This window comes from Stomoxys calcitrans, chromosome 4 (genome assembly GCF_963082655.1).
Source record: "Stomoxys calcitrans chromosome 4, idStoCalc2.1, whole genome shotgun sequence".
Classification (NCBI taxonomy): Eukaryota; Metazoa; Arthropoda; class Insecta; order Diptera; family Muscidae; genus Stomoxys; species Stomoxys calcitrans.
In genome coordinates, this window is record NC_081555.1 from 64,056,010 (window position 1) to 64,083,940 (window position 27,931).

General features: G+C 36.8%; 1 protein-coding gene and 1 long non-coding RNA gene across 11 annotated transcripts in view; one reads left to right on the top strand and one right to left on the bottom strand.

Moving 5' to 3' along the window:
* The window catches only part of LOC106091895 (broad-complex core protein isoforms 1/2/3/4/5), an 889,290-nt gene that overhangs the window by 404,989 nt on the left and 456,370 nt on the right, over nucleotides 1–27,931 (bottom strand). The gene's annotated exons all lie outside the window — the stretch shown is intronic.
* LOC106092155 (uncharacterized) lies at nucleotides 22,663–27,141 on the top strand. 4 transcript variants are annotated; one of them, XR_001222112.2, is made up of 3 exons: nucleotides 22,663–22,866; nucleotides 26,627–26,969; nucleotides 27,041–27,141. It is a non-coding gene; the product is annotated as an uncharacterized LOC106092155 (long non-coding RNA). The 4 variants fall into 4 exon arrangements; XR_001222110.2 differs by lacking the exon at nucleotides 27,041–27,141 and having other exon boundaries at nucleotides 26,627–27,022; XR_001222111.2 differs by lacking the exon at nucleotides 27,041–27,141 and having other exon boundaries at nucleotides 22,663–22,802; nucleotides 26,627–27,022.

A 27,931-nucleotide genomic window follows, 5' to 3' on the forward strand; every position in this document is an offset into this window, starting at 1 on the left:
AAATTTCAAGTGGATGCTCTTATCTTTATTCGTTCGACCGCAAGACGATCGAGAATATACATTAGGTTGGGGCGATTAGTGTAGGAGGACAAAAATGTTAATAGGCGCTTCGCGTCTCTGATTTTTGGAACTGTACTGAGCAAACAAATTCACTAGACCACTAGACCATACGTCTACATTGAAAATCGAGTTTCCAGATTTTGACTTGCAGTTTTTTCTCAGACATTACCATTTTCAGTTGTTCATAGCGCAAAATCATAAAAATGTTCAATTTCATATTTTTATTCTATGTTTTTGTTTTACTCTATTTCATTCCATTTACCAAACAAAAAACAATGCTAAATTCAGAGAATTTGTTGACAGCGCAACGAAAATGTTTTACATCGAAAATTGTAATGACAGCTCATTGTTGCAAAATTCCTGACCGCCTCCATGAATTCATGTCGGATCAGCATAACGACGCCTGAATATTTGCCAGTCGAACAGAAATATCGACTGTGTCAGTATCAGTATATTCAGGTGCATCATTTAAACTAACCGCATCAGATGTGCATAAATTGGAAAACTACGAACCTCATAGTTCTCAAATCCATACACCAACCTGCGAATGTATACCAAGGAAGGAATGTATACTCCACGATATAGTATCCCACGGTTTGCAATAATGTGCGATCGCTTTGGGGTATCCGATCGATTAGCATCTGTTTTGGCTTCAGTTTTAATATGAGCGAGGTGAAACCATTATTATTGATAAAAGAAAAGTGAGTGGAATCGAGACACGATATTTTACGAGCAACTACCAACGGTGAATCATTGATTGCTTCTTCGTTTGATGGTCGCAAACTGGATTCATTAACTAGCTAGAAAATGAATGAAGCATTGTAGAGTGCTACAATGTGAAAATAACCACACCTGGTAGTAATACGTGAACCACATTCGTCACAATCGCGAAACCTCCAAAAGGACACAAGCCGAATTGAAATGGTAGTTGCTCACTCAGTCTTGTAGAAAAATTCCGTATGAGCATGTTCAACAATACTTTCATTGGTAGGTGATGGAGATCCACCATTTTCAGACCCACTAAGTCCTTGCATATTCAAGGTACGGAGCGTTGTGTACATCTACTAGCTAGTGTAACTAAGCGTTCAATAGACAAAAACCGTGAAGGTATAATGACATCTGTATCTGAAGATGAAAAGAAAGCGACTCGCATGGAATCTCGGAAAGATTTGGAAGGCTACCTTAGAATAAAAAATAAACTGATTAGGAATTTTTGATGTGAAATCGTTAAAAAAAAAATGTTTTCTTCTTGATTCATAACTTGTCTCTACCAATACAATTACTTAGTACTTTAAATGAATTTCTTGTAATTCTCAAAATAAATATTGAACAAAAAACGAAATATTTTTGGATAAAAAAATGGAAAAAATAAGAAATTGAACATTTTTTGATTTTGTTCTATGAACAATTGAAAGTGGTTATTTATCAATATTTTCACTTAAAATTGGAATATACACAAGGCCGAAACTGCCTGAAGGAGCGTTCCAATGTATTAGAGAGTTCTTAACTACTGTCTTGGCTACAATTTTTGTCTTAGTATTGTATCGAAAATCTCAATAGTTTGGATGTTATAGACAAAAATATCCTAAGAAAACGTGACAAAAAATGGTGAATTTTCTACATTTTCGACTTTTTGACCATGAAAGCGAAGGTTTTTTCTAAATAATATATTTAGAGAATTTGTAGCCCGAGACAATAGCTAAAACTTTAATTTTCAAACAGTTCACGAAATATAAGGCCAAGAAAATTTGCAAATTTTCCAAAAAAAAAAAAAAAATAAATAAATAATAAAGTCACAGAAAAACCTGTAACCGAAAATCTGGAAGCTCGACATATAGTCTAGTGGACTTTTTTGCTCAGCAGAGTCCCAAGGTTTAGAAACGCGAAGTGCCCTTGAAGAAGTCCAAATAGTCCAACAGATCAGTATTTTGATGTGTTATAAACGGAATGACTAAATGAGTATAGTAATGGGTATAAAAACGAAAAAGTTTTCTCTATTTCTAAAGTTACGCAGCAAAAACTCTCATTACCAAATAACCAGAAAGGTAAGCTCATTCAAAAACTAATTATTTCTTGTTTTAGGCATCGCTTCTAATTACTTTTACATGGCGATGTTCTAGGAGGAAAGTCCTTCCGAACAAGCATACCAATAGTTAAAAAATAAGTACTCATGCCTAAGCATAGAAGTTGTCAAAATATAATGACATATTATCTTAGTTGAACGTTGCTAAAAATAACTACTTAGACTCAAACATGTTCGCGCCTTTCTTCACCACCACGTTCTCAATGATCAGTTTCTTTGAGGGAGACAAATTTTATATGAATAATTCAAATTATACATTAAATTAAAACATTACCTTCATAGCAGCCGTGAGTTGTACCAATATCGTTTCAAAGCAGTCGATCTACGTATTCATTCACATTACTATTGTTTGAATAACACGCTCTTTTCTCCTTTCAATATTGCTAATAACACAAAAGCAATCTTCAATTCTATTTCATCAAAGATGGTCATGCCTTTGTGTTTATTTTTTAATAAATATATTCTATTTATAGACACAATATTCTAACACATGGTAGTGATTTTAGTGGTTTTATGGCACAGAGAGTACATCAGAAGATTAACAATACAAAGGTCCCCAGTTCAAATCTCAGACCAGCAAAATGATTTTTAAAAATTTTTATTTCTTTAAAATTACGCCCACAGCAAGCGGAACAATCAACCCCTTTGTGGGGAGGTAGAAAAAATTTAAAATATTTTTTATATTAATAACGCTATAATTACTTAGTCACACTTAGTTACTCACCTGCTTTGGAGAGATGGTACGTTAGAGAGTTCATTTATCTTTACCACGAATCACATTCGGCCAGTTCTCCAAAAGGCTTCTTATCAACTCGTTTGCAAAATGCAAATTTTGCCCATGAACATTCCACTAAGGAACAGGGGCAAACTACTCACATATCAATGAGTGCAGTCCGATTCAAGTTTTAAGCTCAATGATAAGGGGCCTCCTTTTTATAGCCGAGTCCGAACGGCATGCCGCAGTGCGACACCTCTTTCGAGAGAAGTTTTATATGGCATAGTACCTCACAAATGTTGCCAGCATTAGGAGGAGAAAACCACCATTGAAAACTTTTTCTGATGGTCTCGCCAGGATTCGAACCCAGGCGTTCAGCGTCATAGGCGGACATGCTAACCTCTGCGCTACGGTGGCCTCCAACAACAACAACAACTCATTTGGACCACAGTTAAGAAAATTTGAAGTCAAATTTGGTGGTTTTATATGGGAGCTATACCACACTATTGATTGATTCAAAAGAAAATTTGCTTAAATAATAGTTGTCGATTTTAGCTAATTACAAGAAGGGTGTCCTCAAAACTCGCAATGTTTTAATTTCAATGATGGGTTTTATGTGAGCTATATTCAAGTATTTACACCCAGAGAAATAAGTTTGCTGATATCAGCAAACACTGTCTGCTGATGTTGATATTAAAATTTCATATTTTAAATGAAACCATATGAAAATGTCAAACTTCTAAATATCTATTGAAGCATTTGCTCTATACCAATATATATTTTTGTCAATTTTAGGCATATATTTTTTGCTTAAGAGCATAAATATGATTACAATACTTATTTTGTCTGCTGCTTTTTATAAACGTTACAAAATTGCAAATTAGAGCATTGGAAAAAATGCTGATGTCCTTTAATTATAAGTAAATATGAAATGTAAAAATTTGCTGTTTATAAAGTGTTTGCTGTTCTAGCAAAAAATTGCTGCCGTCCCATTTTCAGCAGAATCTGTTGTTACAGCAAACATTTTTGCTAATTTCTCCAAGTGATCTTAGACCATTATTTTGAGAGGTGATGACTTAGCTAGTACACCTCATTTCTTATTGGTATAACGTAAGGATAATTTACAATGTGGTCTGACAAAACAGTTGTCAAGGACGGAACATGATTAGTTTTCCAAAATCATGCTAACATAGATTGTAGTTATGATGAAGTTGATGACCCACTCCATTAAATAATTTTTATAAAAATGTAGTACGGGATATTATTAACATACCCTCGCCCTTGCTGCACTTTCATATAAAAACTCACCTGCAACGAAAAGAAAAAAATTACAAAATCAGAAATAGCCATGCGATGAGTACATTCAAAGGATAATACGAATAAAATATCAATAAATACTTGTCAACAAATTATTTGAAACTTGGAAACTCTAAATTTGTCCATTTAGGAATAGCGGACATTCTTCTCTCTCGTCAATAAGTGCTCAATGGTAAGGAACCTTGTTTTCACCTCTTCATAAAGAAGTTTTATATGGCTGCAGAACTCTTTCATTTGCGACTCACGGGAATCCGGCTCATTATGAATCGAAATCAGAAATTTCTTACGAAAGGATCCAAACCACTATAGTGAGCCACCCAGTGCATATAACAAAAGTAATCTCATAACAACATTTCAAAGTTTTTTCAGCCAGATTCCATGTTTCATCAAGAAAGCAAAAAAAAAAAAAAAAAAAAATATAAATTCTTATTTCAAAATGGGTTTTGTATGCTTTTTGGGGCAGGCGTCTTAAAACGACTGAGTGGTCAATCCGCAAACCCAATTCTAAACCGGTATTCTTTGATCTTTAGAAATCAAATCTAACTATCCCGCATGGACATGCTTAATTATCTATGCCATTGGCAACTAGTGTTAAGTTTCTCATAATGGGTTAACGATTGATGGCCTTATCGGTGCTTGTTCCCAATTCCTTCTTTTGTCATGCAAGCATTGAACCACCGCCAACATAATTTCCGTGAATGATCATTAAATTTTTTCAAACTAGCACTTTTCATTATCTATTATTGTCATCTTGACGAGCTTCAATTTTAGCCATTTCGTAAGCGTTGTCTTATATTTCGCTCATAAAAAAATGCTCTACGACACAACGCATATCAACGAGAAGTTCTATAAATGCGTAGAAAAAAACAGCAGAGAACCAAAAAAAAAAAAAACCACAACCATCGGAGAAAATATCAAATCCAATTTGTCTATGGCATGGTCGATATATTAATTTTAGATAAATTTTCTAAGATTAAGTGCCAACCGTGCGATATTCCCTGAGGGAGACGGAGAAAACAACAACCTCATCAACAAAACTGGAAGATTCTCTATGCCCCTACCCTCTATTGTTGGAGTTTTTCATCAGAACTTGAAAATGTGCCACCAGAGATTGATCTTTGGGACGGTGCCAACTTGAGGTAGTTAGTCACTGCACTTGAGTTAATGATGTGTTCGGGTAACGAATCGACTGAGGAATTGTTAATTTTTAGCACAACATTAAGGAAAACGAAGCCAATGCATAGCCATAAACTCTGGCCATGGCATTTTTCTTTTCTTTTTTTGTGTTAGTGTGACCAGCTTAAACGACTTCATTAATTATTCAACTGTGTAGGAATAAAAATCGACTCGGAAGGATCCTTTCGAGAAGAATTCCTAAGAACCAGAAAATCTTATTAACACGTTTAAGTGGCAGTAACAAAATGTCATTAATCATGCATCAACTCCATTAAGCCATAGGCAGTGATGGAATACGAAATTGTCGAGATAAACGAGTGCGCACGCGTGCGTTTCATCACGAATATTGGCTAAATTGCACCATGATAAATTGAGTGAAATATACCCAAGTAGTTAGAAAAAGCTTAAATTTTCTAAAAAAAACAGGGTGTTTCATATATACTCATCTCTTGATGCTGAATCCTTGAAATAAGTTAGCTCTACACATTTTTTTATACCCTCCACCATAAGATGGGGGGTATACTAATTTTGTCATTCTGTTTGTAACTACTCGAAATATTCGTATGAGACCCCATAAAGTATATATATTCTTGATCGTCGCGACATTTTATGTCGATCTAGCCATGTCCGTCCGTCTGTCCGTCCGTCCGTCCGTCCGTCTGTCTGTCGAAAGCACGCTAACTTCCGAAGGAGTAAAGCTAGCCGCTTGAAATTTTGCACAAATACTTCTTATTAGTGTAGGTCGGTTGGTATTGTAAATGGGCCATATCGGTCCATGTTTTGATATAGCTGCCATATAAACCGATCTTGGGTCTTGACTTCTTGAGCCTCTAGAGTGCGCAATTCTTATCCGATTGAAATGAAATTTTGCACGACGTGTTTTGTTATTATATCCAACAACTGTGCCAAGTATGGTTCAAATCGGTTCATAACCTGATATAGCTCCCATATAAACCGATCTTGGGTCTTGACTTCTTGAGCCTCTAGACGTGTTTTGTTATGATACCCAACAACTGTGCCAAGTATGATTTAAATCGGTCCAGAACCTGATATAGCTGCCATATAAACCGATCTTTGGTCTTGACTTCTTGAGCCTCTAGAGTGCGCAATTCTTATCCGATTGGAATGAATTTTTGGCACCATGTATTTTGTTATGATATCCAACAACTGTGCCAAGTATGGTTGAAATCGGTCCATAACCTTATATAGCTGTGATATAAACAGATCTGGGGATTTGACTTCTTGAGCTTCTAGAGGGCGCAATTCCTATCCGATTTGGCTGAAATTTTGCATGACGTATTTTATTTTTACTTTCAACAACTGTGTCAAATAAGGTTCAAATCGGTTCATAACCTGATATAGCTGCCATATAAACCGATCTGGGATCTTGACTTCTTGACCCCTAGAGGTCGCAGTTATTATCCGATATGCCTGAAATTTTGTACGACGGATCCTCTCATGACCATCAACAAACGTGTTTATTATGGTCTGAATCGGTCTATAGCCCGATACAGATCCCATATAAATCGTTCTCTCTATTTTACTTCGTGAGCCCCAATGGGCGCAATTCTTATACGAATTGGCTGAAATTTTAGACAGGTCTCCAACATATAATTAAATTGTGGTCCGAACCGGACCATATCTTGATATCGTTTTAATAGCAGAGCAACTCTTTTCTTATATCCTTTTTTGCCTAAGAAGAGATGCCGGGAAAAGAACTCGACAAATGCGATCCATGGTGGAGGGTATATAAGATTCGGCCCGGCCGAACTTAGCACTTGTTTTTTTTTATATGAGTGGCAGATTTTCATAGAATTTCGATACTGTATGTACCAAGCGACTTAGAATCCATTCCCGATTCGAAATAGTCAGTCTGTCCACGTATATTTTTTGACCTCGGCGAGCGATGCGTGTTTACCAAAAGAAATATAAAAATTGGGATGAGGCGCTGGGATAGTAGCCCATCACTAGGAAACAAGAACATATTACTTAAAAAAAAAAAAACAAAGAAGAAGAAGGCAAACAATCTCCTCCAATGTTGACGACCCCCGAAAACAAGGGTTGTCTTTTATATTTCGGGATTGGACAACATTGGGATTGGTTGCAATCTGCCAACTGACAGCTCTATCGTAAAGCTTGAAATTTTTTTGGTTATACGTACTCAGAGCGTTTTGACATACGAGCGTATTTGTGTTGTTTACAGTAACATAAAAGATTCATCTCGCCCGAAAAATTAAGTAAATGGAATTAAATCGTGAACATTTTCGTGCGATTAGTTTTTACAACTTTCGACGTGGATTAACTCAACTACAGTGCACCGATGAACTTTATTCAATTTTTGGCGATGAAGCTCCTTTAAGGACCAGAGTTTATCGATGGTATGGTGAACTCAACCGAGGTCTTAGTTCACTCCAAGACGAATTTCGTGAAGGTCGTTTAAAATCAGTTATTGTCTAAAAACCCTTGATACTGTGCCCCAACTGATATTGAAAGATCGTCATGTGACCTATCGTGAGATTGAGACAACCTTAGGCATTAGTGGGACCAGCATACATTCAATATTGCATGAACATTTGACCGTCAAAGAAATTTGTTCGCGTTGGATCCCAGACAATTTGCCAATCAATAAAAGAAACGATCGCGGTGCTTCGAAACACATCTATGACATCGTGAAAGGTGGAGAGTCGTGGATTTACGCGTATGAGATCAAACGTCAAGATGAGCCAAATTCAACACGAATCACTTCCAAGCAAATAAGCGTCCGTTTTTTTTCGAAAATACTGGACATGTCACAATCGAACCACTAGAACAAAGCAGAACAGTCAATTCTGAGTGGTACATTTGTTGGCCAGTTATCTTCCAAGAAATCAGGAAAACCAACCTCCGAAAACGATTCACTCTTCACCACGACAATGCGAGCTCTCACACATCGGCTCAAACAATTGCATTCTTGAGCATCGGTTTAATGAGTCATCCTCCTGACTTGACACCGAGTGTCTTCTTTTTATTCCCGAACGTATAAAATGAAATGAGAGTTCAACGTTTTTCGACACCTGAAGAAGCGGTTGGTGCGTCAGAATGCATGTTTTGGAGATACCTCAATCAGAGTGGTAAATGTGCTTCGACAATTGGTTCAAATCCGTGCAAAAGTGTGTAGATCGTAATGGAGAATATGTTGAAAAACAATAAAGCTATTTTCGATGATTAATATTTGTTTTTGTTCGCAAATCCGGAAATATAAAAGGCAAGAGCCACAATACGAATTAAAGCTAAATCCTCCAACATCCGCCTTAAATGTGCCCATGCCACAATGGACGAGCGGACTAACGATAATTTCTATGTGCTCCTAGAGAGAATACCACCGCTGCCCCGCCCATGCCATGACATTAAAATCGTCCTGGGAAGATTATAATGCGAATTTTTTTCGGTAAGTTTAGCCTACACGAGGAAACATCCTTCGCATAATGGATTGGGGCTAAAAACCTGATAGATACTTCACAAGCTATTTTGAAACTTGGGATATTTACTTTTTAAATATAAACCTTTAAGATGCTAAATTTTTTTACTTATATAAGTAAATTTATTAACTTTGGCTCAAAAAATTAAATCGAAAACAAAATGTTCTTGGTTGCGACAACATTCCAGCTGGAAAAGCACTAGCTCAGCCGAAAATAACTTGAATGTCACTAGTTTGAAAACTTTGACACCCGACGGCATGTTGTACAGTGGGCTTCAGTTGCTGACTAGTGACGGTAGTCTTAGGTTAGCTTAGGTTGAAAAGGGGGTGCAGATATTAATCCGCCCCATGCCACTATGGACATACACCTAAGCTAGCAATCGGCTTGTTGTGCGCTCTAAAAACTATAAAGTAACCTTCTAACCCGGCAGACGGGAGGCCTAAAGAACACTGTAGCGCTGGTGAAGGGCCTTAATCAAGCTCTGACACGGACGCTAATGGTGTACGTCTGGGAATTTCTTTTCTGTAATCAATAAAAAACTTTCACTTGATAAGTAGCACTTAACAAATTCGTTTAATATTTTTTTTGTAGATTGCAAATAAATAAATGAAGAAATGAAATAAATAAATGAATAAGTAAAAACGTGCTAAGTTCGGTCGGGCCGAGTCTTGGGAGTCCATTTCCATGGATTTCGCTGAAAATTAGCATAAATAAATTAAGTTGAGTGGCATATATTTCTGCCAAACCAGGCAAAAACTACTGCTTTCAGGGCTCAATATATTAAATCGATATGTCAGCTTTATAAGCTGAGCTGTATCAGGTTATAGAACGAATTCTAACATACTTTGTACAAGTCGTAACAGAACATTAACTGCACCGCTACCTTTGTTAATAGGATTAGGGAGGTGGTTTTAGATGTGACAATATGTTCGGAAAATATGACCGATGAGGTTCAGGCTTGGGAGACCCTCCTCTTCGAGAAAGGAAATCAGCCCAAGAAATACCTTGGATGGCCGGATAGATTCACAATATTGGGAAAGAGTTCCGCAGACTTTACAAAAGAGCACGTCGTAAAAATCGAAGGTTTACTGGGATGTGTATTACACACATCTCAAGGAATACAATGAAATTACCAGAGCGGCAAAATGTGCCTATAGACAGGTAAAGTTCGAAGATGAACTAAATCGGTCGTAGGCTCATTTTAGCTAAATTTATTATCTGATTTCGTTAAAATTTGAAACAGTGGAGTGTGTTAGGCGTTTCGACATTCGTGTTCAATATGGTTCAGATTGGTCTATATTTGGATAAAGCTGTCATATACATATTCCGATCTTCCGATTTAAGTTCTAGAGCCCATAAAAGGTGCATTTTTAACCGAAGAATTTGGTACAATGAGTGTTGGTAGACCCTTGCATAGCCTTTCTGAACATAGTAATATGACGAAAGTTGGTTAATTTATATATCCGAGTGGATGGATATCCAGAGTTGGGCCCGGGCGAACATAATGCCTTTTAACTTGTTTATGTTATGTTGGTACACATGTCTGTTATATGTGTTGGTAATATCAGTCATTTTGGATTATTAGTTTGTTTTTGACAGATAAAAAAGTTAGTCGTGTATTGGTGTGCTCTTCGATTTTTTTCTACTTGAAAACATTGAACAAAGAAACTGTATTACGTTTTGTGCAACCAAAAAGTGCGTTACAGAAGTGTTTCGAAGATTAAAAAATAAATTAAAAAAGTTGAAAAAAAAAATTGAGGGGTATTACTTTGGAGAGGACAAGATAGTTTGATAATTAAATAATTACGTTTTGAATACAAATTTAAAATAACGGTAATTGTTTGGTCAGACCTCGTATATGTACCAGCCTTAAGTTTGAATAACCCTAAAAACTTTGTATGTACATAACCGGATGTGGTGAAATGTGGTAAGGCGTTTGTAATCATTGAATGGGATGGATGGAACATAGGTTCGATACAAAGCAGCCCAGAAAAACTTGTTACAATCTTTTTAAAAACGGTGCACTACACTGATAGAAAAATTACGTTACTTTTCCAATACCGCTGGTTTTATTTTATTCGCGTCATTGGCAAAGATTTTTAAGACCATTTGGTATCAATTCAATACCCGACAAAGGAGGCTATTAAGAATTCACGGCTTCACATTTATATTCTTGCCAGCGCGCCAGAAGTATTATTGAGTTTGTTACTTAAAATATTGTCGCCATTACAAAATATTTGTTAAAGAAATAAATAAAATGTTTTAACACAATTTGGGTGCATAAAATCCTGTTCAAATACTCGCAAGCGGTGGAAGTGAAAATAGTACAAATTCTAAGGACATTCTATATCAAAAACATGATAGTCTCTTGTGTGGAAAACGATGCTGGTTTGGTGTATTGGTATGAAACCCACTTCTCGGAATCGATGGATATACAATCAGTTGCTGAATACAAAGAATTGAGGTCAATTGGTCAAGTAGTAACATGAAATTTTTTAATTATTAACATGAATAATCGAAATAAAATTAAATCAAAATTATTTACAATGTTTTTTTTTTTTTTGGTTCATTAGGGGGTGGAATAATCAATAACGGTTTGGTATTAAAACCAATAACGGTCTGGTGCTAAAACCAACAACAGATTGGAATTAAAACCAATACCAGTTCGGTAATAAGGCTCTGGGTGTAAACGTTGTCAGAATGTTAACGTTGTTGTCATTTATAAAAACTGTTGTTGGTTTATGAACATTTATTGTTAATACGATAACATTTGCATATTGATTCACTTCTATAAACGAATGTTGTCATTTTGTCAACGACGTGATTCTTCAATCTTCAACATGCCTCGTGCTAACCAGTATCTCAATTATCGAGAAATTGGAAATCAAAATATCAGTGTCCATTTTTCAGATATCGGGAAAAGCCACACATTGTTTCGCGAATGCCAAGGTAAGATCCAGGAATTCTTTCAAACCAATCTTTAATTATCGCCCTTCGCCAGCATAAGCTTGAATTTGCAATTTATCTCCAATATGCAAATCCAAATTCTACACGCCATCTGTACCATTTCAATAAAAATTTTGATTTAGCCCCTTTACTATCAAAAGTTTGAACATTTAAGTAACCACCTCCATTTATCGCTTAAATGGGTTTTATTGCTCATTCCAAAAAAAAAAAAAAAGAAAAAATTAGAAATCCTTGGTGGCGATAACTTGAATTGTTTGCCCCAAACTAAAGTAGCTGATAAGTGCATGGGCCAAAAGCGATGTCTACTTTATTACTTACTAGTTAGCAGTGTGTAATGAATGTATAGGGGCGGCAGCGTGGTGATCGAATTTTCGTTTTAGTTGCAATTTTAGAGAACTGATTACAGAAACATGTAAAATAAAATGGAAGAAAAAAAAAAACGATTCAGGTGGCGTAAAAAGACAACAACAGAACGCATAGACCACTCTCCTACAGCTACTATTTGTCTAGTTGGATTAACTGCTTCCGCATTGTAGTGGTGATGGAGGACAAAGAAGTGGTGCTTCGCAGTCATGTACCACACTCATTTCTCCATTTCAACATTGCCCGTAATTGGGTGAACGTGTGGGTCACCCCATCAACGATGTGAGTGGTCAACTAAGATGTTGACCACAGTGGGATATCCTAATCATGAAAGGCAAAAGATCCCAACAGCAGTTTACCAAAATTAAAGGAATGGAAAGCAATTTAATACATTTCACTAAAATAATGTGCTTGAGATAAACTCACATTGTGTACTGAATGCCAGAGTAAGTTTTAGTGTTGCTGCCTGTTAACGCCGAATAGACCTAAAGCATGCAACCAAGTCATTTACAGGGGCGTTATGTTACCGTGTTTAAATTTCGTTCCAGGCAAATGCCACTTAAGTTGACATAAACCATCATCGGTCTCTTACTTTGCTTCATCCAACAAAGATCTCCTTCTGAATTTTAACCATCAGTGTTTTCATAGCCATCAAGGTTGAAGTTTTACTAAGGTAAACGCCAAAGAAGATAATTTCCGATTATTTAATTTCGATCTAATTCGTGTGCAATCCTTTTCCTACTACATTGACATATTCTCATTTTTTTTATCCAGCGGTCACACCGCCCCAAATTTAACAATTCCAACGATACAGTACAAACAACCGAAGAGGCAAGAGGCTGGTCATTTCGTTTGTAACACTTCGAAATATATATATATATATATATATATATATTTGATTGTCTTGACATTTTTAATCGACCGAACTATTGGGGATTGCAAATGAGTCAGATCGGTTCAGATTTGGACATAGCCCCTTACAAACCGATCCCTAGATTTGATTTCTTGAACCCCTAAAAACCTCAAAATATCAAATACCCACCAGATAGGTCAAAAAATAGATAAATGACCCACATAAACCAAATCCGGTTTAATTGAAATTTTGCAAATAGGATTTGTTACGAAGTATGATCCAAATCCGCCTATCATCACCGATATAGCTTCCTATATGGAAACTATCGGTGTATCGGATCGTAGATCCGAGTATGGCTCGATTTTCCTGAAATATTGGGCGTCATTTTTTATAATGTCTTCTAACAACTATGACAACTGTGGTTAATATCAGTCCATAACATGATATACAAATGCCAATTTGCCGCTGAACAGGCAAACTCCTCACATATCAATGAGTGTCATCTATTTAAAGTTTAAGCCCAACGGTAAGAAAACTCCATATAGCTCCTATATAAGCCGACGATCTTGTTTAGAAACAGTCATTCAAAAAACTTGTCTTATGCGATCCATGGTGGAAAGATTCGCCAGTGTCTACAAAAGATATATAACAAGTAAAAGCATGCTAAGTTCGGCCGGGCCGAATTTTTTATACCCTCCACCATTGATCGCATTTGTCGAGTTCTTTTCCCGGCATCTCTTCTTAGGCAAAAAAGGATATAAGAAAAGATTTGCTTTGCTATTAGAGTGATATCAAGATATGGTCCGATTTGGACCACAATTATATTATATGTTGGAGACCTGTGTAAAATGTCAGCCAATTCGAATAACAATTGCGCCCTTTGGGGTCTCAAGAAGTAGAATAGAGAGATTGATTTATATGGAAGTTGTATCGGGCTATAGACAGATTCAGACCATTATAAACATGTATGTTGATGGTCATGAGAGGATACGTCGTACAAAATTTCAGGCAAATCGGATAATAATTGCGACCTTTAGAGGCTGAAGAAGTCAAGATCACAGATCGGTTTATATGACATCTATATCAGGTTATGAACCGATTTAAACCTTATTTGACACAGTTTTTCGTCATGCAAAATTCACCCAAATCGGATAGGAATAGCGCCCTCTAGAAGCTCAAGAAGTCAAGTCCCCAGATCTGTTTACATGACAGCTGTATCAGGTTATGGACCGATTTGAAGCAAACTTGGCACAGTTGTTGGATATCATAACAAAATACGTCGTGCAAAATGTCATTCCAATCGGATAAGAATTGCGCACTCTAGAGGCTCAAGAAGTCAAGACCCAAGATCGGTTTATATGGCAGCTATATCAAAACATGGAACGATATGACCCATTTACAATACCAACCGACCTACACTAAAAAGAAGTATTTGTGCAAAATTTCAAGCGGCTAGCTTTACTCCTTCGGAAGTTAGCGTGCTTTCGACAGACAGACGGACGGACATGGCTAGATGGACATAAAATATCGCGACGATCAAGAATATATATACATTATGGGGTCTCAGACGAATATTTCGAGTAGTTACAAACAGAATGACAAAATTAGTATACCCCCCATCCTATGGTGGAGGGTATAAAAACATAAGGAGTTTTGCATTTTTCACTTAAATTTGCAAGAAAGATTGCTCTGCTTAAGGGCTTTACACGAGATATCTTACATGTTGTGTTCGTAAGGACCAGTAACTCAAATGTCATCAATCACAATGGGTTAAGGCTATGCAATAAAGACACTCATCGAACTTTTGTTGCAATATTTACAAGTCTCTGACGATGACTCTATATTATAATATTAATGACTCTAATGATTATAATAAACAAAGTATATCCATTCAAACATAGAACGAACGGCTCTTTGTTGTTCGCCTCAGACTCATATCGAAGGCTAAATAAAGTGTTTTTCTTTGGCGTTGGACCACAGCTGGTGGAGTAGGAAAAACGTACGCGTATCTATCCCAACACTCACTTACTCACGAGTATACTGTTGGCCAGCAATGTGTGTGAGACTAGAGTCTTGGAACAACACCGGTCGCTTCCACACCCACCTCTTGAGTTGTTGCACAGCCGCTGATGCAGACGCCCACTTTCCATTTTTCCCTACAATTTTCATTTCCAAAGGCTATGCTCGTACCATTTATCCTTTCACACAGCCATCACAATGGCTCATAACAAAGCATTGGGAAGCAATGGAACCAATAATTTTTAATGCGTTTTTGGCTTACTAGATTTTCTTATAACTATCAGAAAAAAGCAACCACAGCAAAGCCAACGATTTAGGCTTCAAAGTTTATGCCACTTCACCTCCTACTTTGAAATCAAATAAAATTTCAATTTGGAAAAGACGATCAAATGTAAGGCTAAAAAGGCACATACGTGCGTACCCTCGGCACCGTGAACGGAGGAGACAGAAAACTGGGTGGATGGAGGCAACGTGTTCATCCATGTGGAACGGACAGCTTCATCATATCATCATATGAAATGTCCTTAGTTTTTAGACTCAGAATACTTCCGCATGCCAGCAACGCGGCAAAATATAGATGGCGCTGTTAATAGAATTTGCAACGCTGCCGTTATTTATCACAGGGGGAGTAACTGGATGCACTAGTTAACATAGATTCTTGTTTTTACATATTTCTTTACTTTGGTTAAAAGTTGAATGACATTTTTCATAGGTGGCTATCTTCTAAGTGTTACAGAAGCCGATAGATGGATTTAGATTCATAAACTTTTCTATAAAAAGGTTTCTTTCAACGGCTTGCTGTTCGGACTCGGCTAATCTAGCTTTTACAGACAATTACAAACTCCTATATATAATAATATGAACAAATTAGTACTAAAAAATCACTCCGAAGGCAGACCACGCATATCATTGGCATACAGATGCCAACAGGTTTTCCCTAAATTTTATAAGGCTATTCAATTTAACGGGAAAAATCTCAGAGAGATAACAAATAATTGGCACAGTCAAAACTTGCCAAATGCATGACATTATTTGGGCACGTAAAATAATGAGTGGCTCATAACTGATAAAAATTACGATTACAGAAACATCAACAAGAAATAATGGAATGGCGACATATGAATTCAGAGCACGGTTTATGACTTACAGGCTTTACCAAGTCCAGAAGGAGACATCCTGGACATCGGCTTAAGTGAAGTACGATGGCTAAAATCCGGGACTATGGATCTTCAAAGCAGCTCTTCTATTGTACAATGTCATATCTGAACGCATCATTACAGCAAGATTAAATTTAAAATTCCGTAAAATATCTATTGAACAATGCTACGCGCCAACTGAACCCTATGACGACGAAATAAAGGATCAATTCTATTCCCAACTCGACTCAGTGGCACGCTTTCTACCAAAAGGACATTGAACTTGTTATGGGGGATTTCAATGCCAACTATAATCTACAATTAATTATGGTAATGCAAGAACTTGGCGATACCAGGAATAGCAATGGCAACAGATTGGTTGAATTCTGCGCAAGAAACCGGCTCTTTATTGTAGGCGTAAAATTCTCCCATAAAAATATACACAAATATACTTGGGAATCACCAGATGGGAACACCCGCAATCTAATCGACCATGTACTTATCAGCAAACACTTTCTGACATGATGAATGAAAAAACCGGACAAGAAGCCGACATCGATAGTAACCATATGTACTTAGAGGTCACTCTACATCTAGGCCCAGCCGTCGTGAAAAGAACACCAACAAAAAGCACAAAGATCAACCTCTTTCACCTTACAAACCCCGAAACCGCGCGAATACAATACAGCATTAACTGAGAAGCTACAAAACATTACCCAGACATGGGCCGACATAACAACAGCTTGTACGGAGATAGCCAACTCTATCATAGGCATTGCTAGACGATCCCAAAAACCAAGGATAAACAACGACACTATAGAGGATACAAAATACTGGAAACGTGTTCACAACATCCAAACAGCAATTAGAACGATGGCACAGATTTTTCAGCTTCGAAAGACCAGCTACCGAGGACGTAGGCTCCGACCCTCTTAATCCTCCTGTGCGCCGAAACCCACGCAGAAATATATCTACAGCCTCACCCATCTGCAAAGAAATTGAAGCCGTCCTGGTCTCACTTAAAACGGCAAATCAGCCAATCCTGATAATGTACCTGCCGAACTGTTGCGGTATGCAGCACAACCCATACCAATTAGAGAGGCCTGGGATACAAACTCTGTCCCCTCGGAATGGAAGGTCACAATCCCAAAGAAGGTGACCACACCCAGTGCAAAAACTGGAATGTATTACATTGCCAAACGCAATAAATAAAGTGATGGCAAATCTTCTTCTGCAGCGTATTTCGCCTGCACTTGACATCATTTTGAGGAAAGAACAGCCAGGTTTTCGGCCAGGACGCTCTTGTGCCGACCACATTAACGCTCTGCATATAATCATGGAACAGTTAATAAGCTCCTTCATATTTTATTCATCGAGATTGCTTTGACACAGTTTCGCGAAGTTCAATGTGGAGCACGGTGTTGAATAAGGGCATCCCTGAAAAGATCGTCACGCTTATTACTGAGCTGCATAGGACAAACCGTATTTCAAATGAAGAATTGCAAAAAAAAAACAAACTTCTCCCCTTTCGATGGAGAAATTCAGAAAAGGAAATGGACTTAGTTGGGTCATATCCTACGCCGACTGCGCGATGGTATAGCGAGAAATGTCCTAGAATAGAATTCGCAAGGACAGCAAAAGAGGGAACGCCCGATAAACACATGGATACGCTGTAAAAAAATGAAGTTGGAAGCAACCCATATATCGTGGAATTAAGTCAAGGCTTTGGCCAACGATACAGCTAGATGGAGAGAGCTTGTTGATGCCCCATGTTTACACTGAACATTTTACTATTGGTCATATTTTATGGTAATATATTTGATATACTTCCAGCTCAAGAATAAACACTTATTGGCAATAGTCATTGCGATATTGTTGGTATTCAGGCGAAAAGGGTATTATCACAGAAAAGGCACGGTAATCTTGGACGAAAAAGAGTTTTAAAAATGTTTGCTTTTGTGTTGTTGGCAAATATTGAAGGAGAAAATAGTGTCTGATTCAATCAAAAGTGATATGGATGAATGAGTAGAGAGTCTGCTTTATAAACGGAAGTTTCTGGGATCAACTCTCATCTGCGATGAAAGGTAAATTTTCATCCATTTATAATTGGAATAATTCATATTGAATTTGTCTTATTTCAGCAACATAGCAATTGAGGCTTGACGTATGGGAAAAGCGCGAAACTTTTTAAGTCTAAGGTTATTTTTAACTCCTTTTTAGCTCAAAAGAAATATTGCTATGCTTGTGCGGCGGATTTTTCATCCTAGAATATCGACTTGTAAAGATAGAAAAATGACGGTACTTTTCCAATACCGCCTGGTATTATTTTGTTCGCGCCATTGGCAAACGTTTTTAATACCTTTTGGTATAAATTCAATACCAGAAAAAGGAGGCTGTTAAGAATTGACGGTGTCACATTTATACTCTTGTCATCGCGCTGGAAGTGTTGTTGAGTTTTGTACATAAAACATTGTCGTCATTATAAAATTTTTAATGTTAAAGAAATAAATAAAATGGGTTAATACAATTTGGATGCGTAAAAACCAGTTCAAATACTCGAAAGCGGCGAAAATGGAAATTGTACAAGTTCTAAGGACATTCTACAATACATAAAAACATGATAGTCCATTCTGTGGAAAGTATGCTATGTTGGTGTATTCATATAAAACCACTTCTGGGAATAGGTGGATATGAAGTCAATTGCTGAGATTGGTCACAGTGAACCATTATTTTGTAATTATTAACATAAATAATTGAAATAAAATTGGAATACAATTATTTTCAATGTTTTTTTTTTATTGGTTCATAATCGATAACGTTTTGGTACTAAAACCAATAACGGCTTGGTGCTAAAACCAATAAGGCTAGAACCAAACATTATCATATTATGGTTCATCCATACCGCCCGGTATTGTTTTTGTACCATCCGGTGTTGCTTTACTATCAATATATCGTTCATATAACGAAAGTTTTTGTTGGGCAAGTTATTTGTGTAGCTGCTGAAGCATGTAACTTTTTAGAAAATTATTTTAGTAAAGGGTGACTTTTCACCAGCTATATGAAGGTTTTCAAGAAAAAAAACATAAAATTCAGAAAATGCATGAAATTTTTATTGAATGTTTGAAGATTATTTCAAGCAAATGTTGACCATGATCCGCTTAGTCCAATTTTGGCATACACTTTCCATCATTTCGGCCGGTATCTCACGAATAAGTGCTTCAAAGTTATCTTCCAATGCGTCAATTTAAGCAAGCTTGTCCGTATAGACATGAGCTTTAACATAGCCCCCCAAAAAATAGTCTGAAGGCGTTAAATCGCAAGCCCTAGGTATGCAATTAACCGGTGCCGAACATGAAGTAAAATGTTCACCGAACTCAACTCTCAATATTGTTACGCGTGCTGTGTGGCAAGTGGCACCGTCTTGTTGAAACCACATGTCATGCAAGCTCTTGAATTTTGGGCAAAAAAAGTTGGAGATCATCTCACGGTAGCGCTCACCATTCATAGTTCTGCGTATTTACGTACCCATTGAGCCAAAAATGTCTGTAAGCCAGTGTCAGCTGGGAACGCCACCGCAATTGTGCTACCTAGGTAAGGTAATAAAACTCTTTGGTTCGACACCATATATCCATGTAGTGCTCTGCTATTATTTTATGTTGTTTAATGCGTATACCATGCTTAGCGGAGCGATGCTGTTCCCATGATGAGGAGAGTCTGCATGCACAAAGGGTATCGTAAGTATGCGATCATAATTTAAAGCAATTTATTCTACGATCTTTGCCACACGTTGCAGAGATGCCGCCGCTTAAGTTGCTCTATATTAATAACGCATCCACCCTCTAATTGCATTTTGAGCTTGGTTTTCTATTTTTGTAATTTCGCTACGAATTCTTTGGTCCGCTACTCCTTGCCAGATAGGCATACCGACCGACTGATGACGTCAATAACAGAGCCAACCCAGGTGCAGAAGATAGCTGTCTAAGATCGACAGAATACTATTAGCAAACCGAGCGGTTTTCATTATTAACTTTTATGCCAGGGAATATATCATAAGCTGCTTTTAGTTTACTCACGATTTTCAATTTCGATTAGAGATATTGTTGTTGGTGGTGGTGGTGGTCGTGGTCGTGGTTGGGGTGGCAGCACTCTTTGTAGTTGTGTAAAGCATACTTCCAGTTTGTATTTTTTTCTTTCTTACAAATTATACAGTTTTCCTATTAACAAAGCCTTCGCTATGACATTCCTTAAGTAAGCGGTAATACTTGCCAAGTGGTTAACTTTTGTAGAAGAACAGTAAAACTTATTGGTTTAATTATGAATTTCATTGTCAGCCTTTGGCAGAGCTTAAAAGGACATGTATGGAGAATGTAAGGCCATTTGTCCTTAAAGGTTAATATTGAAAAAAAAAAAACACAATCAATGACCGAATGGTGTTATGTTAAATGCAACGGAAAGTTAAAATAAGGGTCTACATCTTACATACGAAAATTGAGACTTCTAGGGATACAAGCAGGAGACTATCTATTTATGTACCTATTTGGGTATGATTTGGTATGTTGGATGACATATGTATACTAGGGGCTGAAGAAATCAAATCCAAGGATTTATTTATACAAGGGCTATATCTATTTATGAACCTAGGAAGATGGGTAGGTTTAAAGGTGAGCGTTGAAGGGTATATGTACTAAATTTCAGTCAAATCAAATAAAGATTGAAAATCCCATGGGCTAAGGAGGTCAAAATGGGGACCAATTTTTGTGCACGCAATGCCTATTTATGGATCTATCTGGGTGTCATATGATGCAAATGTCGGTTATAAAGCTATCTGTGTGTGATTTAGTGTACTCTACTTACAAAATTTCAGCCAAAATCGGTTTAAAATTGAAGCTTCTTTAGAGAAAAGTCGAAGGATCATTTAATATGATGCTATATCTACATCTGAACCGATATGGTCTATTGCGATTACCAATTGCCACTCAGAACTCTAAGTGATTTCAACTTTAAATGTTAAGACGATCAAGAATGGTGGTGGGTATAAGAATCATAAAGCCTATTCATGTTATTAGTCTAAATGGACTACACTTTCTTATTGAACTCTCAGAATTTGTAACTTGGGCAATATTAAGAGGCTATAAACATAAAGCATTGCTCTGGGAAATGAAATGAACTTTGATTCCACATTTCATGTTTTCCAAATGCTATATAGGTTTTATAACTAAGTTCATTTGCTTGTAACACCCAGAAGGAAGAGATCTCGAACCTTCGCTAAGTATACGGTTCGACTCAGAATCACTTCCTGATTTGATTTAGCTATGTCCATCTGTCTCTCTGCCTGTCTGTCTGGTAATGTTAATTTGGGTATTAAGTGCAGGTCGCAGTTATCGTCCGATCGTCTTCAAATTTGGTAGATGTATATCTTTTGCCATTTCAGATGAAGCCTTTAGAAATTGGAAGAAATCCGTTCAGATTTGGATATAGGTCCAATGTATATGTTCGTCCGGTTTGGTCTAACATTGTCATAATAACGTCATTTATACCGATGCTCACGAAATTTTTTACAAGGGCTGCTCTTATGACTTTTGATATCACTGGTGAATTTGATAGAAATCGACACATATTTAGATACAGCTCCCATATATATCAAACACCCGTTTTTCACTTGTAAAGTCATTGGAAACCCATCTTCTCAAAAATTTTGCACAACGCTTTCCTTTGCAACTAACACACAAATTTTGGTCAAAATCAGTTTAGATATGGAAATAGCTCCCATATATATGCTCGTCCGATTTGGACGAATAATGTTGTCATTTGTTAACCGATTTGGCATTAAGGATGTATTTATGAGTTCCGACATTGCTGCTCAATTTCACGGAAATCGGTTCAAATTTGAATATAGCTCCCACATATATGTATCACCCGATTTCTACTTTTCGATCCTTTGTCAGCGTACTGCTGAATAGAATTTCTCAAAATTTTGCATAATGTCTCATTTTATGGCTTTTACTGTGTACGGATTTTTGTCTAAGTCGGTTCAGATTTAGCTATAGATCCCTTATATCTGTTGGTACGATTTTCACAAACACGGTAACATTTGTTAACCCTCATCCTCAACGAAAGCTTCCCTTATGTATGTTCTGATCACTGGTGAAATCAACAGACCATCTCAAAAGTTTGTATAGCGATTTCCTATATGACTACCACAATATGTATGGATTTATGTAGGTAGAAATACCGTACATCAATGTGGTGTAGGGTCGGCATTGTCTGACTTTAGTTCAACCTTACTTGCTTTAAATTGGCGTTGTAGCATTGTTGGCAGCATCACTTTCGCAATTGCGAGTTGGCCTTAATGGACGAAATAACCATTCAAGCCATTTTGTGAAGATACCCTCTTCACTTAATTATAGTGTTTTCAACTAGTTGATATGGTAAAGCTGTTGGAAATGGGTAATCGCTATAGCTTTTGGCAACATTAAAGTGGTATGACAAATTGCATAGACAAACACTTTGGGTAACACAGTGTTAGAATGTGTTTTATGTCAGAGGGTAAATTTTTTTTCAAATTTAAAATGTTCCCCTTCCCATTTCATAAATTTATATTTTGAATTAGTGAGCACATGTTTGAAAGCGGAGTTCGTAGCATGGCTAATATTTGGTAAGCTGTCATACCACGACGGCATTATCTAAGACCCCATTTTGTTCAACTGCTTCCTTTAAATGTAAGTCACATGGGAGCAACGAATCCGGCCCCTGTGTGCTGTGGACACATCCCGATAAACCTCATTGCTTTGGTATTTAATCCATATGTTACTATCACCATACAGATACTGTAAGTGCAACACAAAGACTTTAGCTTCATTGATTATCATACAAATCATAATAATTTACTGGCATTTCATGGAGCAAGCAAAGTTGCAATTTATGATTCAAAGGGGCAGCAGTTGTGGAAGACTTGGCAGACAAGCCCAACAGCACTAAGGCTACCACCTACTTATTGCCCAGCCTACCAACTGTCAGACAAACAGGTAGCTACGCAAGCTAACAATTTTCTTGTGTCCTTCTTGATAAATTTTCCCCCACCTTTTCCTTGCATGGAGAAAATGCTTCAAAATGTTCATCCATTTTGATTGTAATTATAAGACTTCGGAACCAGCAAAATGTTGTTTGCTTTCTGGCTAGAAATGGCCCAAGGTGGCGGCAAGCAGCAGCATTGAACTTTTATATAGATAATTATGGATTTGTTATACTTGCATTCCCTCTACGCAACATTTTCCGTTGTTTGTTAGTAAAAATGCCTCCATTTTCCACATTCGTCTTTTGTTATGCAACATTTCAATATTTTTTTTGTTTGCTTTTCTGTCATACCTCTGTCAACTTCATGTTAAGAAGAATATCAAATGTGGGATAGCTTTCCTTTTTGGTCAATTTTAACCCTAATGCTGCGTTATGAAATCAGAATCGTACGGTAAAATTCCGAGTATAAGTTTTTTTGTTTTTTAGTTATCTATCTTCTTATAGCGTTTGTTTCAATTCAAAATATTGGTCAAGAAATTCTGTGTCTAGTCAGCTTGCTAAAAGTATGTCAAATTTCGAACGGATAAAGCTTTCTAATACCATTTTTGAATGAATGCTACTCGGGATTGTAAGTGCGCTAAATTCGGTCAATGTTCGGATATAACAATGTGGTTTCAAGCGCACATCGATCAACCAATTTTCAACCAATTGACCCACATTCGGCATACGACTAACAATATATCAATCATGTACCCTTAGTAACTACCACACCAATGGCTATACCGATTTTTCTCTCAGCTATTCAATTTACGTAGGTCATAAATGTACAATATGTAAGGACACTTTTCGTTTTGGGAGTTTTTCAACGAACCTGCACGTGATCTGACTCGATAAACTTTCTTTAAGACTGTGTTGCTCCAGAAAACTGAAATAAACTACTGGAATCTGAAGTGCTATAGTTGTGAAATGAGGCTGTAATTTTTGCGGAGGTTTAGTTGATCGTTTTGGTTTAACCTTACCTGAAACCCCAAGAATATTTTTTTAATATTATTTCAACAAAAAATATGGTCCATGCCAGGGCTGCGGAGTCGGAGTCGAGCCATTTTCCCCGGAGTCGGAATCGAAAAAATTACCTCGACTCCGACCCCGTACAAAATAGAAAAAAATGTTTCAACAAAAAAACCAGTCAACTGCTTCTATTATAGTAACAACACACTTTTGCTGACTTTTAAATGTTTTTTATACCCTTTACCATAGGATGGGGGTGTATTAATTTAGTCATTCTGTTTGTAACTCCTCGAAATATTCATCTCAGACCCCATAAAGAATATATATTCGTGATCATCATGACATTTTACATCGATCTAGCCATGTCCGTCCGTCTGTCTGTCGAAAGCACGCCAACTTTCGAAGGAGTAAAGCTAGCCCCTTGAAATTTTGCACAAATACTTCTTTTTAGTGTAAGTCGGTTGGCATTGTAAATGGGCTATATGGGTCGATGTTTTTATATAGCTGTCCTATAAACCGATCTTGGAACTTGACTTCGTGAGCCACTACAAGGCGCAATTTTTATCCGATTGGGATAAAATTTAGCATGAGGTGTTTCGGCATGACTTCCAGAAACTGTGCCAAATATAGTTTAAATCGGTACATAACCTAATATAGCTGTCATATAAACCGATCTTGAGTCCTGACTTCTTGAGCCACTAGAAGACGCAATTCTTATCCGATTTGGCTGAAATTTTGCATGAAGTGTTTCATCATGACTTCCAACAACTGTGCTAAATAAAGTTTAAATCGGTCCATAACCTGATATAGCTGTCATATAAACCGATCTAGGATCTTGACTTCTTGAGGCTCTAGAGGACGCAAATCCTATCCGATTTCGCTAATTTTTGCACGACGTGTTTCGTTATGACTTTCTACAACTGTATTAAGAATGGTTCAAGTAGGTCCATAACCCGATATACAATAGCTGCCATATAAACCGATCTGGGATCTTGACTTCTCGAGCCTCTATAGGGCACAATTATTATCTGATTTGGTTGAAATTTTGTACAACGGCTTCTCCCATGACCTTCAACATGCGTGTCAAATATGTTCTGAATCGGTCTATAGCCTAATACGGCTCACCTATAAAACGATCTCCATTTGTCACTTTATAAGCTCTTAAAGGCCGTAATTCTTATTCGATTTGGCTGGATTGCGCACATTACTTCTACTATGATGAGATAGCTGCAATAGCATAGCAATTCTTTTCTTTTATCCTTTCCTTGCCTTTGTTTGCCTAAAAAGAGAAACCGGGAAAAGAACTTGACCATTGCGATCCATGGAGGAGGATATATAAGATTTGGCACGGCCGAACTTAGCACGCTTTTACTTGGTTAGCTATACTATTATTTGAATGGAAAGCATTAAACCATGGCCTAAAGCCGGAAATATCCTGCAATGAAATCTAAAAAAAATTATATTCAAAAAACGAAATTCATTAAAATTTAACATTTAGATTTTTTTTTTTCAAATTTCGTCTTTGGATGAAATTTCATTAAATTTTTGTCATTGATATTTTAGCTCCAGAAAAAATTTTTTGAAATATTGTCTTAAGAAAAAATTCATTGAAATTTTGTTTTTAGAAAAAATTTCATTGAAATTTTGCCATTAGAAACAATTTCATTGTTTTTTTATTGAAAGTTTTCCTTTAGAAAAAGTTTAGAAAAATGGAAAAAGCGCCGTAGGTAAGTGTCATTTATTATTTGCGTTTTTATAATCTACTTCTTAATACCTTTCATTTGGTACTCATATTGCCTAGGGTTAAAGGCGGCCCAATATCCTCAATATCCCGTAGTTCCTTCCCAAGTCCCATTTTTATTTTCTGTTTTTACATATTCGTAATCTATTCATTAATATCTTTGATTTGATACCCATATTGGCTAGGTTGGGTATCACCCCCATTCTTTAGTAGTGGGTATAAAATATAGCATTTTTAAGTACCCGCAGTCGACTCCGGAGTCTGAGTCGGAGACGAGCAATTTGCCTGGAGTCGGAGTCGAGCAATTTTGACTCCAGCCCTGGTCTATGCATCCAAACTTGATCTGTAAAACAATAAAAAAAAAACTGAAGCTGTTGATTTGTGCCCGCAAAATGTCGCAACTACGTATAAAAACGACCATGCAACAATAATCAAAATGCCACAAAATCCTAAACCATGTACCATATTGTTTGCCGTTTAAAAAGCGGTGCGTTTCCTTGACATGCCACTAGTGCCACAAAGTCCATCAAACGACACCTCATATGGTCATGTAATATTTTATCTTTTCCTTCGTCGACATTGTTTTGGTTTATGCCTCCTCAGTTAACACATACATATATGCTCTCTTTACTTTTTTTGATTTGTGCGCATGTATGCGTCTCATGGACGCAACTATGCATCTGACAATTTTAGCTCTGCTCCTTTGTCTATTTCAGCTCTAACCCATAAATGTATGGGTGCAGTGGCAATGGAAGAAATGAATGAAGAATGGATGAATGAATGAATGCATGTTTGTTCAAATGTTTCAGATGCTTGCAACTCATTGGCTTAAAGTAACAAAAATGTTTCTGCAACAAATGTCTTGCAAAGTATGCAAACGGACAAGTGGATAGGAGCAACAATATCGCCCGATATCAGTTAAAAGAATGCTTATTTCTATGAAGAGATGGATGGACAGATGGATGCCACATCATGATCTGGAATCGTCTGACCTTACTGCTACATGGCGAAAATATTTACAAGAGTTTTATTCCAATGAAATACATGTCACAAAATTTGGTAATTTTATTAATTAAATGTAAAAGAATCTGTGTTTACGGGCAAACCGCTAACCACCTTAATGTTTTCAGCGCCCACTGAATGAGCAACGCACAAAATATATTTTATACATACATATGGCAACTCGGAAAGTTGTGCACATTGTGTAGTACGTACGAAACATTTAATATGAACAAGTAAGGATGGTCTAAGTCAGGCAAGGCAGGCTAAATAGCCGATATTAAAATTTGTTGTAATTAACCTTAAGGTACATGGAATATTTAGTTTCCTTTCAATGAAGAGTTTCGACTTAAATCCGTATACAATGTGCAAAGATCGGTTGATAACCTTGCTTGCAAAGGCTTGCAATCGGGCTGTACATATATGCGGGTGCTATATCTAAAATTCACCAGTGATATGAAAAGTCATAAGAGAGTCCTTCGTGCTCAACTTCATGAGGATCGGTTAACAAATACCCAATTTATTGCAGTATTTGTCAAAATTCAAAATTGGTATACATAGTAAAAGCCATTGAAGAAGACATTGTACAAAATTTTGAGAATTCCTATCAAGAAATGGGCTAACAACGGCGTTGAAAAAGAAATTGTGGCGATACATCTATGTACAATATATGTGGGATATATATCTATATCTGAACCGATTTCTATGAAATGTATAAGTTCTGACAGCAGAACAAGCAGAATCAGGAAACAAATTAGATAAATAGGAGAAACATTCGTGCCAAATTTCGTTAAGATCATTTACGAAATGACCACATTAGAGAAATGTGTTAGTAAAAACAGCAAAAATGTTTGGTATACCCACAGAACTTTGAAATAGGTTTTCAGAGCACAATTTTATAAATTTTCTATAATTGAATAGTTTTTAATGACAAAATATCGACCAAAATCATATTAATGCTTTTAGACAAAAAACTGACGCCTAAAATCGACAAACAAATGCATAATTATAGAGGAAATTCC